Here is a 15744-nt window from a genome sequence, read left to right as displayed (position 1 = left end):
CCTGTGTTGCTTCGTGTTGTCTTGCGCACAAGTTGCCGCTGAGCTATCCTCCCAATTTGGTGAATTGAAGGATAGCTCAGCGGCATTATGAACTATGGGTGAATTATGGCACCAAAACAACGCCTTTTTCCGTAAAGATTCCGTAGGGAGAAATAACTCCCCCCCCCCCCCCCCCCCCCTTGATAAGGTAATCCTTCCTTAACGACTCAATTTTTTCCCTCCTTCACCCCCTCAGCCCACTCCTCCTTTGGAAAGTTTTGACGTATCTGGCCAACCACCACCTGTGTCACTGCCCCCAAAATCTTTTGCATGGGAATGACACTACGTTCTGCCTGACACTGCCCTCCCAGATTCTCCTGCCCGGACAAAGCATCAGCCTTTCCATTGTTCCTACCGAGCCTATAGGTTATTACAAAATCTGATTCTTCAAAGAATTGGGCCCATCTTAGTTGCCGGGAGCTCAAGATACTGGCAGATCGTTGATACTGCAAATTCTTATGATCAGTAATAACCACCACCGGGAGTCTAGCTCCCATGAGGTAATGTCACCACTCCAGGAACACCTCCCTTATGGCCACCAGTTCTTTGTCCATGATGGCATAGTTTTGTTCACAGGTTGTCAATTTACGGGAGAAGTATGCTATTGGATGCAGAATTCCTTGCTCATTAGGTTGAGACAAAACGGCTCCCACTGCCAAATTGGAGGCGTCCGTTTCTACTTGGAATTGTTTCTCCATATTTGGGTGACATAAGATCGGGGCCTCCGTAAAAGCTGTCTTTAATCGTTTAAAGGCCTATTCTGCCTCCTGCCCCACTGAAATTTACTGGCCTTTTTCAACAATTTGGTAATGGGCTTAATTATGGCAGAGAAATTGTTGATAAATCTCCTGTAGAATTTAGCAAACCCCAGAAATGACTGAATGTCCTTTAAACAGCGGAGGGTCGGCCAATTTGTCACCGCCTGTACTTTCTTGTCATCCATAACTACACCAGATGGTGTCAAAATAAATCCCAAAAATTCAACTCTAGTGACATGAAACTCACATTTTTCCAATTTTGCAAATAAGTGATACTCCTGCACTCTTGCTAGGACTGCCTTCACATGTTGCTCATGCTGTTGTAGTCACTCTGAGAATATTAAAATGTAATCTATATACACAATCACAAATAGATCCAAAAATTCCTGCAACACCTCCTAAATGAAATGTTAAAATGCTGCGGGAGAGTTGCACAATCCAAACAGCATCATCAGGTATTCAAGCAACCCAAATTGTGTGCGAAAGGCCTTTTCCACTCATCCCCCTCCTTTACCCTAATGAGATGGTACGCTCCTCTTAAATCCAGCTTGGTATCGATTTTTGCCATCTTAACTTGATCTAATAGAACAAGGGTAACGGAAATCTATTTTTTATGGTTACTCTGTTCAATGCTCTGTAATCAATACATGTCCTTAACGTACCCTCCTTCTTGGGCACGAAAAACAAAGGAGACGAAACCAGAGACTATGAGGGTCTAATAAAGCCACATGCTAACATCTCATCTAGATATTCTCGCAAATGCTGCGTCTCTTTTTCTGACAATGCATACACTCGTACACTCGACTGCATGGTAATCTAGCTTGTGGTCCAAATCAATTACACAATCAAATGGTCTATGCTGTGGTACTTTTGATGCACCTCCCTTGCCAAACACCCTAGCAAACGCCTGATATTTTTCTGGTAACCTAGTGACCACTGCCCCAATCTGAACTGACTGTTGTACTCCTTCCACCAAAAAAGCTGCAGATCCTCCCACTCCCGTTAAATGTTTTTCACATTCCTTACTTGCAAAAACCAAGGTCCTCTCCTGCCAATCTATCCTAGGATTGTGTGTCACCAGCCAAGGCATTCCCAAAATCACTCCAAACTGAGGAGCGGCAATCAAATCCAAACTGATTTCCTCTTCATGTCCCTCACCACATCTTGACTTCCTATGTCTGCATAGTAATGGGTCCTGAAGTCAATCACAAACTATCTACTGATTGTACCAACTCACTCTCCTTCTTTATTCTTATAGGGATTCCTAATTTGGAGGCCAACGCAATATCCATAAAATTTCCTGTGGCCCCCGAATCCACCATTGCCGAAACCATCTCCTTGCTGTTTGCAAAAATCAAAGTTACCAAAAGGTATATGTGAGGAGCCTTCACCTGTATGGTATTTGCTACTATGGAAGGGAAATCTGTTTCCTGCTGGCTCGCGTAAGTTGTTCCCTCACTTACCGAGCCCTGCCTTTTCCCTCCTCCACCTTCCTCCTTTCACCTACACGTGCGGGCGTATTAGGACAGTTCCTGATATAATGGCCTGCCTGTCCACAGTACAAACACAAATTGCCAGCTTTTCTCTTCTCCTTTTCAGCAGCAGACAAAGGACCCTTAGTACTACCAATCTGCATGGGCTCGCCTTGGTCATTACTAGGACGCCCCCCTGCCACCTGACCCCTATCCAATCGTACAAAAGTTACTCCATCTGTCCTTCTTTTCTCGCCCTTATGCTCACTCAACCTATGGTCTAATCGCAAGGCCAGATCAATAAGGGCATTACATGACTCAGGCTGAGGTTCCACATGAGTTATGGCATCCTTGAGCTCTTCCCTCAATCCCTGATAAAACAACACTGTTTGCTTAGGCTCTGGCCGTGCCATCTGTACAACCAACCGATTAAATTGTGTCACATAAGTTACTAAATCCTTAGTACCTTGCCGAAGTGATAACAATGCCTTATCCTGAGCCAAAGATATATTACACCTGTCAAATAGCCTTGCAAACTATAAGGAAAAACCAGCCCAATCATACAATATAGGATCATCCTTCTGGACCAAAGGAATGGCCCAAGCCACTGCATCTCCCATCAAATATGAAATGACAAACGCTGTGCTAGCTTGTGCCGACTCAAAAGCAGTAGGTTTACATAAGAAATTTAGCTTACATTGTGTCAAAAAGGTGGCACATTTCCTAGAATCCCCGCAAACCTTTCAGGAGATGCCAATGGAACCCCCAACTGCTGTTGGACCACCACAGCATTGGACCGACCGAAGGATCCTGCTGATGATGTAGCAGCCGACTCTCCTTGGAGGGGTGTTCCCTGAGCAATCAAACCACTAACCTGCATATTTAATGTACCAGTCTCCTGTCTATACTGAATTAGCTCTGCTTGTATATACTGGAGGTCCACCTCTGTTAAGGGTGGAGGGGACTCCATCTGGCTTGGGTGGCTAATTTATCCCAATTTGGGGGTTGGTGATTATGTCGCACCCCTAGAGTATCACACAACTCCTTCCTAACCACAGAAGCCAATGAAGTTGACCCCTCCCACCTTGGTTGGCACAGGATCCTGATCTCATATATATTTATATACAGGACCAAAAAACATACAAGATGCCTATAGCTTGAAACATCAGTAAATCCTTCTTAATTAGGATTCATCCTGCCCCCTGTCTTCCTAGATACCCATAACATTGCCACAAACATAAGCACACAAAGCGTTGTTAATGGCCATGAACAACATATAGCAACATAACATAAAACATAAAATAAGCCACACAAATCTACTGGAGCTCCGAGAGCGTATGTGAACCAGCATTAGACTCCTGCCGTGACTACATACCGCAATAATGCTTGCGTGAACATGACTGACTGGGTTTTAACATAATAACAAGAGCAAGCAGCCACAAACAAGTTAGCAACACTTGAACAGTTCTAAAATATGTTTGCTGCCCATGAATACTCCAAATGAAATTGCTCCCGAGAGTCTATATGCCCCAGAGCTGCCTCAGAGCCTTTCTGTGGAGCCTAGTTACTCTCCAGTGCCCCAAAAGTCATAGTTCATAAACGTGAAGAAACAAAAGGTGTCAATGCACCACCATATAAATATGCACGTTGTCGTTCTTGCAAAATGCACTTAATTGCCACTTATCTGTAGCCTGGGGGTGCTCACAAGCACGACCCCAGGCGAAGCGTAAATTCACGTTGGCAGATTCGGTGCTGCATGTGTCTCCGCCAGAGACGTGTAGAGCGTCCTTCACTGCCCAGGTCCCGGCTGCGGCACTAGCAGCATACCGGAGCGAATCTCGTGGGGAGAGAGCGCCTCAGCATGGGTTCACCCCTGGACCCGGGCTTCCTTGCAGTCTTCTTCCTCAACATAAACGCCAACCTACTCCGACCCGTGCCTGCATACAAAATCACCAACAAGCAGCACGGGTCGGGGAGAGGCTTAAGAGCCAACATGATTGAAAATTGCCTGCACCTGAACACAACGGACAAAAGGATCATGGTAAATGTAGTTTGTCTTTTTCCCATTCGCAACTCTCCCAAGCTGCATTTTCCGTGTGCCTGTTCCCATTTTCCTAACAGTCCCTTCGCTTCCGTACTCCCATCGTTGTCCTCTCCATTATCCCTCTCCAGTCCTTCTCCATTAATTCCTCACGTTCCCTACTTTCTCGCTCCACCTTCTCCTGTCTTTCTAATTACAACTGTCTTTTCTTTCCCGTTCCTTCTGTTCCAGTTGTTTCACTAACGTGTTCCTTTTTTCCTTCAGTTCCACTATACTTGACTCTAGCTTCGGCTCCTCTTCTTGTACCTGCTCCTCCCTTAAGTCGTGCACTGTCTTACCTCTGCATCCTTGTCCCAGCTCCAATTCCTCTATGGCCTTTGTTGCTCTCCCTGTTTTCCCATTAGTGGTCCCTTGTAACTTCAAGAGTACTTGTGCTGCTATCCATTCATCTGGGCCTACCCCTGCAAATTCATTCTTCTCCTGCCTCAGCCCCCCCTCGTCTGTACCTGGGCTGTCTGCCTCTGTGCCTGTCCCGTGTTGCGGGGCCTTGGGGGCATGTGTGTTTACGGCATACGGTGGTGGTTTGTAAGTGGCATTTGAATAGCCCTTTGCTGCAGTTAATTCTCTGGGCTCTGTAGCTTCTTTTAGCTCTTGGGTCAGGTATAATCCCTGCTCCTCCTCCGCTTCGTCTGAGACAACGCTGGGAGGTGCAGGGGGCGGAACACAGGAGTCCCCTCCATCTTCCTTTACCTCCTGCAAACTCAACATCCCGGAGTAATACCCCTGAAACATTTGCCAAAGCTCAAATATTTCCATACGGTTTGCTAACTTCTTCCCCTTGTGTGTGTTGTGTAGGTAAGTGAGCAGTGACTGTAACATGTCCTTTGAGAAACTGCCGTTAGGTGGCCATAGTACCGTTATTTTCCCATTTGTACCCTTTGTCCATTCTACGCTATACTTCACTATTCTGTCCTTGTAAATGGGCAGTGTCTTACAAATGTGCTGGATTGGGGTCATTGCAGTCCCATGTGCCCTGTATGGTACTCCTCCCCCGCCCCTGTGGTACATCATTGCTTTTATTCGCAGTTTTACCTGACCTCAAATTGAGGATTTCGACTTTCCGCTGTCAGGACAAGGGTAGAAAATTCATGGGTTATGCAGTTCAATGTTTAACTAGCCATGTGTGCAGCCCTTAACAACCACACACCTTGCAAGGCGTACTCTCATAACGCCCCGCCTTTACTGAGCTGCCGCGATCCGGCACACTACTTCAATGTCTACGGCCCCCTGCAGCCTTACACATTACACGGCTTATTCCGCCGCCACTGGGCTTGCCGCCACCCGGTACACCCCTTCAATGTGTTTGGTCCCCTGCGGCCGCACACTTTGCTCGGCGTACTCTGGTACCGCCCGCCTTTACTGGGGCTGCCGCCGCCTGGCATGCCCCTTCGATCACGTGCCGGCCCTGTCCACGCACAGCCATCTGTTCACCTGTCCTGTAGTTTCAGCGACGAGTTGCAAGCCCCGCGCTCGCTGATCACATAGTGTCCTATGCAATGACCTATGGGTGACATCACTAAGCTAATTCTTCACACCCAAACAATTTGTGCACGTATTATACACAAATCCCCCGCATATAAAAATCCACAATCCCCACAGCTGTCTTCCCAACTCCCCCGGAGTGGAGTATACGTCATCAACAAACTCTTTTTGTAATTGAACAAACCCATCGCCTGACGTGTGATACGTTTCCTACCAGAGAAACTTAACCAGTCAACTACCTTCTGCAATCTAAGATAGCTACAGCTAACTCGTACGGGAATCCGACATCTATTCACTGAGCCAAAAACGCTCAATCAATAGGAAGACCACATCTATTCACTGAACTACAACGTCGATTCATAGGAAAACCACACCCCTGCACATGTGCTCACTGTCCAGACCTATCAGAGCAACAATCCTTCAGTCCCATGGGGACCTGCTGCCCCGCCCCCGAAACGCTCACCAACACAAGAAGGGACTACCTCTGCTGCGTTCCCTACAATCATACACGTGCCAACCACCACCTCGGTACCCAACGTTGTGACAATGTTACACCACCCTCCACCCTAATTACACATCCTCCCCTCCACCCGCACAATAGGTTGTTGCTAGTTGTGTGGCCACACTTACTTTAGGTGCACGTCTGCTGGTGCCGCTCGGCTATGGGTTCCCTCTCACTTGGCTCATCTCGCCTCTTCTGGACCGCGTCTGGACACTTGCCAACTGCGGGCTGGATGATTTCTGAAGTCGGCTCCCGACGGCCAGTCTCCGGTTGCGGTGTCCGGTGGTGTCGCAATTTGCGAGGGTCCTGCAGTCCTCCGACGGCAGAGGGGGCCGCACCTTGCCAACGTGACATCACAAACGATCTTGCTGGGGGCCTCCAACTTGTTAGGGTAAATTCTGGGGTCGGCAGAGCCGTAACTAGGGTCCGCGGACCTTCAGCTCTCGGAAGGCCCTAACTCCTTCCAATGTCCCAAAGAAGTTGTGGTCCACACAAGGAGAAAAGGGTTACTGCTGTTTTATTATGACAAATAATCAGGGATCATACGTATGGAGCAAAATCGAGTCCAGGCACATCTCGCAGATTTTGGGCTCGCAGGCCATTTTTGTACATGTGTGACGTCACAATCGGCGTCATTTGTCATAACGCCACTCGGGTTGACTTCCAGAGTGGTAGGTCCAGTATATGAACATATAGTGTGCATGGTTAGTGGTGGATACGGTGTCAGGTGGTGTACTTGGACCTTCCCTAAAAATTGTTACCTGAATATTGTTACATTACAAACCCCAATGATTGGCTGGGTATACCCGCTGCCAGCCCCTATCCCCCAGTGTCCTCATTGGTCAGGCCACGGGCCCCCAAGCCTGGGACTACCGTTGTTCCCAGCCCGCAAGATACCTGCTTACATACAATGTGTATCAGCAAGGTGTGACTATGTGACAGTGTCTAACAATGGGGCTTTAACTAGTGCCATGAGAGCGGTCCAGTCCCAACGCATATTGCAGATGGATTGTTGCGATTTGTTGCAAGCTCGGCCGCAGTTGTGGGACGGCTGTGTCTTCCCAGCTTGCAGGTCTTGACATCATGCCAGGTCGGCCGGATCACATCTGAGGAGACCGCTGGTGATGCCGAATTACTTTGATTTGTATTGTAGCTTGGGATATTCTTCCCTGTAGCTGGGCCCACCGTGATGCAGTGAGTGAGGAATGTCACTTGCAACATTGTGGCCTTGGCGGTGGCAGTCCCTGTCAGGGTTATTCTACTTGCACAGCAACTTGCAGCTTTGGCATTTCTGTGGGATGATTCTAGTGTGCTGGAAGGCATGTAATGGTTGGTCAGGTCCCTTGAGTGCTCCTGTCCATGCTTATGGTTAATAGCGTGTAGCATCTGCAAGCATACACACAAGCTCTTCGGGCGTCTGAGGTGCTGTAGCGAGCCTATGTGGTAAAATACTGAACCTTTGTTAATATTGAAGAATTCCTCAATCTCAATGTGTATGGATTCAGCGACACTGAGATCCTTAAGGATAGCAGGTGGCATCCTCCAGCGCTATGCACGTGGGGGAGCGTTGCGTAACTCAAGGCTTAGGGAAACTGGGGAATGGTCTGATAGTGTGCGTGAATGAATATCGCAGCTGGTCGCTGCGCTTCATAGCAACGCAGTTAGGAGCCAGTAGTCAATGCGAGACTCCGAGTCGTGCACCGAGGAATAATAAGAATATAGCCTATCCAGTGGGTGGAGTGTTCTCCAGGCGTCCACAAGGGATGTCTGTAACATTATGGTAGCTGCCCTTGAAAGCACCCGGGGAGCATCAGATGATCTATCCAGCGCAGTATCTAGGATCGTGTTGAAATCCCCGCCCCAGAGCACCCCGGTTTCATCCAGTGGAGTAAGCAAGTTCAGTACCCCTTGATAGAACTCTGGATCGTCTACATTGGGCCCATATGTATTTACCAGCACTACCGAGCAACCGGCCTTAGCATCCCTGGGGGACTATTTTACTGTTTGTGTATTGAAACCCAAGCGGCGGGTGAATGAGAGTTAAGACCCCCCTGGCCTGTGTAGAGTATTCAGTATAATAACGGAGTAGACCCCAACCTGCATTGAATTCAGTGTTAACTTTCTTTTAAGCATGGGTTTCTTGGAGCATTAACATCTGCGGGTTGTGCCTTGCTACGTATGTGCCCACTTTCCTGGCTTTGCCCGGATTATTGAGGCCTCTCACATTCCAAGTTAACAACTTAACCCCCAGACCATTTCTTCCCATTACATTACGTGCCATTAGTGTCCAACCTTATCAATTTATCTCCCATCCAGTGTTGAGCACCGTACTGTCCACACCAACATGACCGTAATTTTTAAAACTTTTAACCACCCCAACTCGGTTTGCTTCCCTTACCCATCCCTTCTTCCCGTCTGGTGTAATAAGAAGCAGTCGTGATACATTCCCCCCTGCCGCACCACGACCCCAACAACATGATGATCTTTCCCCCTGAACTTGTGGAACCTTCCAGAGGTGCGTATGCTGCCGCCTTGTGACTGCTACAGCTGGACGCTTCCAGTCTGGCACAAAGTTTTTTAATTAGGTTGGTGCCACCCAAAGCCATGATACATTACATTTCACTACAGTGAGTCTGCCGGATCTCTCCTCTCATCTTCGGGCCGGGGGTTCCTATTCTGGTCTGGTCACTGCTCTCACAGTGGTAGTGGGATAAAGGCCCCGATGTAATCCATTGCCGTTCCTGGGTTGTCAAAGAAGTGCACTCTGCCGCATTGTTGTACGTGCAACTTGGCCAGGAAGATCAGTGCGTATTTGATGTGCCGGAGTCGGAGTTGCCTCTTGATTTGCTCGTAGGACCTCCTCCTGGCCTGAACTCCTGCCGCAAAGTCAGGGTAGATATGTATGTTGCTGCCCTCGTGTTGTAGGGATCCTGCTTCTCTGGCCAGCCGGAGTATCAGGTCCCTATCTATGTAGATGAGCAGTTTAGCGATTATGGTGCTGTGTGGAGCACCGGGTTTAGGTGCTGGTGCCAGGGTGCAATGTGCCCTTTCGACCAGAAAATGGTCTGAGAACGCTGATGCTCCTAATAGTGATTTTAAGAGAGCCTCAATGTTTGCTTCCATGGGCCCTTTACCAAAGGATTCCGCTACGCCAACAATGCGGATGTTGTTCCTCTTGGACCTGGATTCCAGGTCCTCGCACTTGCTGCGTATTTTGGCAGCTTCCCCCTTAAGTTGAGCGATCTCTCGACCATGCTCTCCTAGTGTGTCTTTGTTGGTGCTTATTCTGGCCTCGGTTTCTGTCACTCAAGCACTTTCTTTATCCAAACGGGCCTTGAGCGACCCTATGATGGAGACGATATCGTCGAGTTTTACATTCACGGATAGGAATCCATTTTGCATGGTGGCATGGAGATAATCGTCTCTAGGGTTAGGCGTGGACGTTGACTGGGCATCCCCAGCCATGGGCCTCAGTGACACCGTCAACGGGGTCTGGGTGTTCGTGAATGAGTCCATTGGGCTCTTCTGTTATGCCCTAGCTCCCTTTGCCATCTTAACCGTTGGTTATGGTGTGGCTTCTCCACAGACCAATTCACAGGAGTTGGCAGCTAGTATTGTGCGTGAGGGTTTACTGTCCAATCAGCAGTTTTGTATGATGAGGCCTGTTTTTGTTGTATTATGTTGCTAGGACTCTCGCCGTTCTTCTGCTGGATCTGGTTTGGTCAGCGTGGATTGCGTTGCTGACAGCTGCGTTTTGTGGCGGCAGTCAACTGTGGGCGTTATGTCTCATGTGATTGCTTTTGGCTACACGCTGTGGGGGACGACTCACAGTCGGAGGTGTTGGATTATTGAAACTAGTATGGTGATGTGGAGTCTGCGCAGTGTCACGCTTTAAACCAAGCAGTTGACCACCTTGGGGCCCAGCAAGAGCGTTAGGACAAAGTCAAGTTCTGTATAAAGAGTGTCCGTGGGTGGGGGGGTGTTGCAATATCTTCCATATGTAACAAGCTAAACCGGTATATTGCCCGCAGTATGTCAAAGGGTGTGTTGTCCTTTGGCTGAAGGGGTGGTCTGCGTTTCCCCACTTCACTGGTATTTTGTTCCGCGTGGATGTCTTGCAGCGATTGCCCTATATTATTTATGCAGGGCTCTGTTCATTTACACTTCAATCTGTGGAGCATCCGCTGTAAAGCGGGCTACTCAGCTCTTCAGTCAGCGGCCAGCTTGTAGGTCAACTGCACCACTATGACCCCGTTTATTATTAAGCCGTATGGTGGGTTATGTGGCCAAGGCCGCGCAGCTGGGCGCCAGGACCTGTCTGCCTGCCTGTTCACAGCCCTCGTGCTGTTTAAAAGGGTGTCATAGGCTGTTCACTTAGCTTTGCTGTCCTCGTCTCAAATCAAGTCAAGGGCCTCTTCTATGCCACGATCCAGCCGTTTGGGCTCAGTGTTTGGAGGACCACGTTGTAGAGCACCGAATTATGGAAAACGCACCTGTTATAATTGCTGCAGTGTCACAAAGTGTTTTGTGTTGTTCCCGGCTCCAGATGTAAAATGGATTGTATTCTCCCATGTTTCGGGAGGTTTTATGCTTGGTGTGTCGGGCAGTCTGTTCATTTGTGGACGCTTTGTCCCAATTCCACATATGCTGCTGGCGACCTTAGTAACAGCCCGCCCTCCAAGCTCCAGCCGGCGCTCTCCTGTATGAGTCCCAGCAGTCTGCGCAACACGCGTGAGCTGGGAGACAGCCCTGGCCAGCCACCCAAGCCTCTGCCGCGGTGTTGTATGATATGCGGGTGGGGCTAATGACGTAGCCCCCACCTCTTAACCATCACTATGTCGGGCTGCCTCAGAGGTCCGGTCCGCGTATATGGATGGCCATACGGGTTGGGGCGGTCTCCGGGCAGGCCCGGATCACTTCAGTGCTCACCGCCGTGGCGGCTCTCCACCATGCAGTGGTCCCTCTCCGCTGCTCTCGGCTCCGGTCCGGATAAGGCTTTTTCTCTGTCCTCGGGCCACTGGCAGTATCTCCAGCACTCCACAGGCTGCTCCACGCCGGCATGTTTCCCTGGTCCGGTCCTGATGTCACAGTAGCGGGGGCCGTCTCAGCGGCGGCCCGTTCTGGCACCTGTGGTCAGCCAGCTGGGGCAATACGGATGTTAAGGAGCTGGTCTACACAGTCACTGTGTGCCTCGATTCCTCCGGTGTCACTGTGCTGACTCTTGCAGGTCGGATGTTGGCTTCACGTGGTGAGGTCTGGCTTCTCTTTCCACGCGGCCCAGCTTCTCGGCTCCTCCTGCGGGCTCGAGTAGTTATCAGGTGGTACTCAGAGACCACCTCAGCAGCCCAGCGCCGCCGTCTAGATTTCCAGTGCCAGATTACTCAGCCTCTTGATGTTAGGTGAACTCAGCCTTCAGTCCGAGTGTTCTGTAGTATAGTATGTTAGGAGTATTCAGTGTCAAAGATATCGCCTTTGAGTGGCTCCAAAGGTGGATTTTATTAAAGGATATTGTCCAGATGGAGCTCTGCAACTAGGCAGCCATCACGTGCGTGCGCAACAGCGCCCCCGTTCAATTGATTTATTGAATACGACTTGTGAGGAGTTAGCATCCAGAAGAGGGGGGACACAGGGGTGTAGCCGTCAGCCAAATTATATGTGGAATCAAACTTTTTTTTACAAAAAATGTTTTAATTGTTTTTCAACATGTACACCATACAGTTTAGCAACAAATATGCATATCAATCTTCATGTACAGTTCCATGTTGTATTTTCTCCTCCCCTCCTCCCCCATCCGAGCCTACCAAACACATTAACCTTCCTCAATCCGTTTCTACGGGCGTTCCTCCTTCCTTTCCACTTTGAGTGCTATCTTCCTCCAGGCTTGCCTGGTCAGACCCGGACAATGTCGCTACAATTTGTTTCCAGGCAATCAACGTGTTCACTTCTTCCTCCCCCTCTCTGTTAGCTGCCTCGTCCCACACCGTTGTTTCGGCATTTGCCCATTTCTGAAGATCATACCACCATGCTTCCACCCTCTGTCTCCTACTAGCTTTCCAGCTCATTGCTATTCTACGTCTTGCCAGTATATATGCCAGATCTTTAAGTTTGCTCACATGTTTAAGTTTACGCGGCCTGTGGAACCCTCCCAACATGCATGCCCATGGGGAGTTTACTTCTAAATGTATCTCCTTTCTTGCCAGGAAGTGGGCCACCTCCCTCCAGAATTTCCCTTTTTCGGTGCATGCCCAGAACATATGTACCATTCCTGCATCACCTCCCCACATTTTGGGCATGTCTGTGTTCCAGCATTTTTTAACTTGGCTGTCGTCCTAGGGGTCATGTATGCTCTGTGGGAACTGACTCTGTTGCAACCTGACATTCCTCGATACTTTCTTGTGGTATCCCTGTACCCTGACCCATAGTCCATCTCCCATTGGTTCCCCCACCACCTCCTCCTCCCAGTCTAGTCTCTTCAGGGTTACCTCTTTCCCCACTTTAGACATCAACAGCTCATGTGTCCGGGAGACCTCATGGCCCCCTTCTGATACATCGTGGAATGTTTTTATCACAGCCTCAAGCTGTCAGGCCAACACTGCAGCAGTCCGCGTACCTCTTATCATCTTCATCAGCCTAGCGTATGTAATATATTGTCCTTGATGTAATCCGGTGTCTTCCACCAATGTGTCGAACTCTTTCGCCCTCCCATCTTGCCGTACAGCCCCCATGGTCACTATGCCTGTAGGTTCCCACTGCCCTCGGATACTCCTCATCATTTGCACATCCACTCCCTCCAGTGCCACCAGTGGTATCTGTGGGGAGCACGGGGACGGGTTCTCTATTAACTGGCAGGCTCTCTGCCATATTCCCCCCCTACCCCCCAATCAGGGTCCAGCCATTTGTTTTCCCCTTCCCGCCGTACCTTTGGCAACCACATCCAATCATTCAAGAAATAAGGGGTGCATTCAGCCATCAACAGTTTAGACTCAGATGTGGGATCCTCTGATAGCCATCTCGCTACATACTGGAGGCGGCTGGCCAGGTAATACACTTCGAAGTTGGGCAATCTAATGCCCCGCTGGTCATACAAATTCTGTAGCTTCCATAACGCTATTCTATTTCATGAATTGTGCCATATAAAACCCCTGCATATGCTCTGTAGTTTAACAAAGAATTGTTTGGGTATCATATATGGTATATTCGCGAAGTACTGCAATATCCTGGGAAGTACGACCATCTTTAGCAGTGCCACTCTAACCATCATTGTCAAAGGCAGCTTGGCCCAAAATGTCATGCTATTTTCTATTTTAGACACTGTCTTTTCAGTATTCTGCTTGTGTCCACTGCAGTGTCATGATATACATCTATTCCTAAATATCTAAACGTCTCTGTTTCCCACTTTATCTGTAATATCGGCAGCTTATGTTGTGGTATTCCCATATATCTACCATGGGGAAATATTTTCGACTTCTTGGGGTTAACTGTTATGCCAGACAACATCGCGTATCGCTCCATGACCTCTAAAATATACTGTAAATTCCCCTCGGGGTACCACAGGTACAGCGACATGTCATCCGCGTACATAGATATCAAATGTTGCCCTCCCTTAGTGCCGATTCCTACTTCTCCATATTGCTGTCTCATGTACGACGCCAGGGGTTCTAATGCCAAAATGAAAAGCATCGGGGACCACAAACAGCTCTGACTGGTGCCTCTACTCAATTGACAAAGTTCTGAGATGGTCGTTCCCGTTCTGACTCGAGCCAGTGGTGTGTTGTACAATAATTGAACCCCCTTTAGATATACGGGCCGTTACCATATACCTTTAAGACAGCCAACAGCCAAGGCCACTTGAACGAATCAAAGGCTTTCACCGCGTCTAGTGAGATTATTGTCGTCTCCTGGGAGCTTCCTTGCGTCTGCTCTAAAACGTGATGGAGTCTTCTCAGATTGTCAGATATGCTCCTGCGTGGGACATACACAGTTTGATCAGAATGTACGAGTTTGTTTATGACAGGTCTGAACCTGTTCGCCATCACTGCCGTGAGTATTTTACTATCTTGATTGAGTATCGAGAGCGGTCTATAGGACCCACATTCCATGTCCGGTTTGTTGGGTTTAAAGGATAGTTCCGGGACTTTTTTTTATTGTCCCTACGGTTCGGCCATGTGTTTTTAAGCATAAATCGGTAGATCGTAGAAAACTTTCCTATGGACCTTACCCGACTTTTCGTCCATTAACGCACTCGAAATCAGCCGCCATTTTCTGATAATCCTATCATTTCCCCCCATCGACCTGGCTCACCTGCGTTTGCGGCACTAAATCAAATCCCCCGCCCCTGAGCCTGACATCAGCAGACGCGTACCGCCCATTTCCCAACGCCAAAGCACGTTTCGTGTCAACAATCGCTGCGCCTCAGCTAATGACGTGTCGCCATGGAAATGGCAGGACGCCTCTTTCCTCAATAAGTATAAACACACCGTTTCACAACACACAGCAGCAGATTTTCGATTCCATTACTCTCTCTGTGTTACTTTGAGTATTCTGTGACTCGTTTCTGTGCTCTGGTCAGCTACCTTCGCCGCTTCTAGGCCTTGTGAACACCTGTACCATCTCTGTAAATTATTTTACTTTCTTTACCACACAATGGCTACAATAATGCCGTATATGTACGAGCCCGAGTACACCGAGGAGGAACTACTGGAAAGGCAAGCACGCGAAAACGATGGGGATTCGGACGGCAGTTGGGAGGACCAGTCAACGGATGAAGAGCCTGGACCATGTCGCATGGACGGCGTCTCCACCTGGTGCACGTGCAATCGGTGCGAGCTAATGCCAACTGAGGAGGAGAACTGCTGCTGCCGTGAAAATTCCGGGTGCTTGGCCTACATTTCGGAAGGCGAGCCAAGTCCGCAATGCATCACCGAGCTGCCAGAGTTCAGGGAAGCCTGCCTCTCACGGACCGTGTTGAGGATGATGATGGCGCTTATGCACGAACTTCGCGGCACTGTTCGTCCACGTAATCCGAGTAACGAGTAAGTATACTCTGGTTGTGATGTCAGTGATGCCACTACTGTTTCATGGTCGTCTCCCACATATAAAATTACATCTACATATCATTCGAACGCATGTAAATTGGTTCCATTGCATCTTTCTTTTTCACAGGTGGTACAGGCTGGTGGCCTATCGTTGCTTCACTTGGTGGCTTCACGGGAGGCTCGGACACCGCGTTCGGAGAGTAATACCTGCCTGTGCGGTACTTGCCATTAGACAACATTTCCCAAGCGACAGTGGACAATACCGCGGATTTTCCCTGGATGTGCTGCAACCGGAACTTTACAATGTGTACTGTTTATTATTTATGTTCAATTGAAAATAAGATTTAAAATAAAA

Source organism: Ambystoma mexicanum, chromosome 3p (assembly GCF_040938575.1).
Source record: "Ambystoma mexicanum isolate Mex_15411 chromosome 3p, UKY_AmexF1_1, whole genome shotgun sequence".
NCBI lineage: Eukaryota > Metazoa > Chordata > Amphibia > Caudata > Ambystomatidae > Ambystoma > Ambystoma mexicanum.
Note: the sequence above shows the minus strand (reverse complement) of the source record.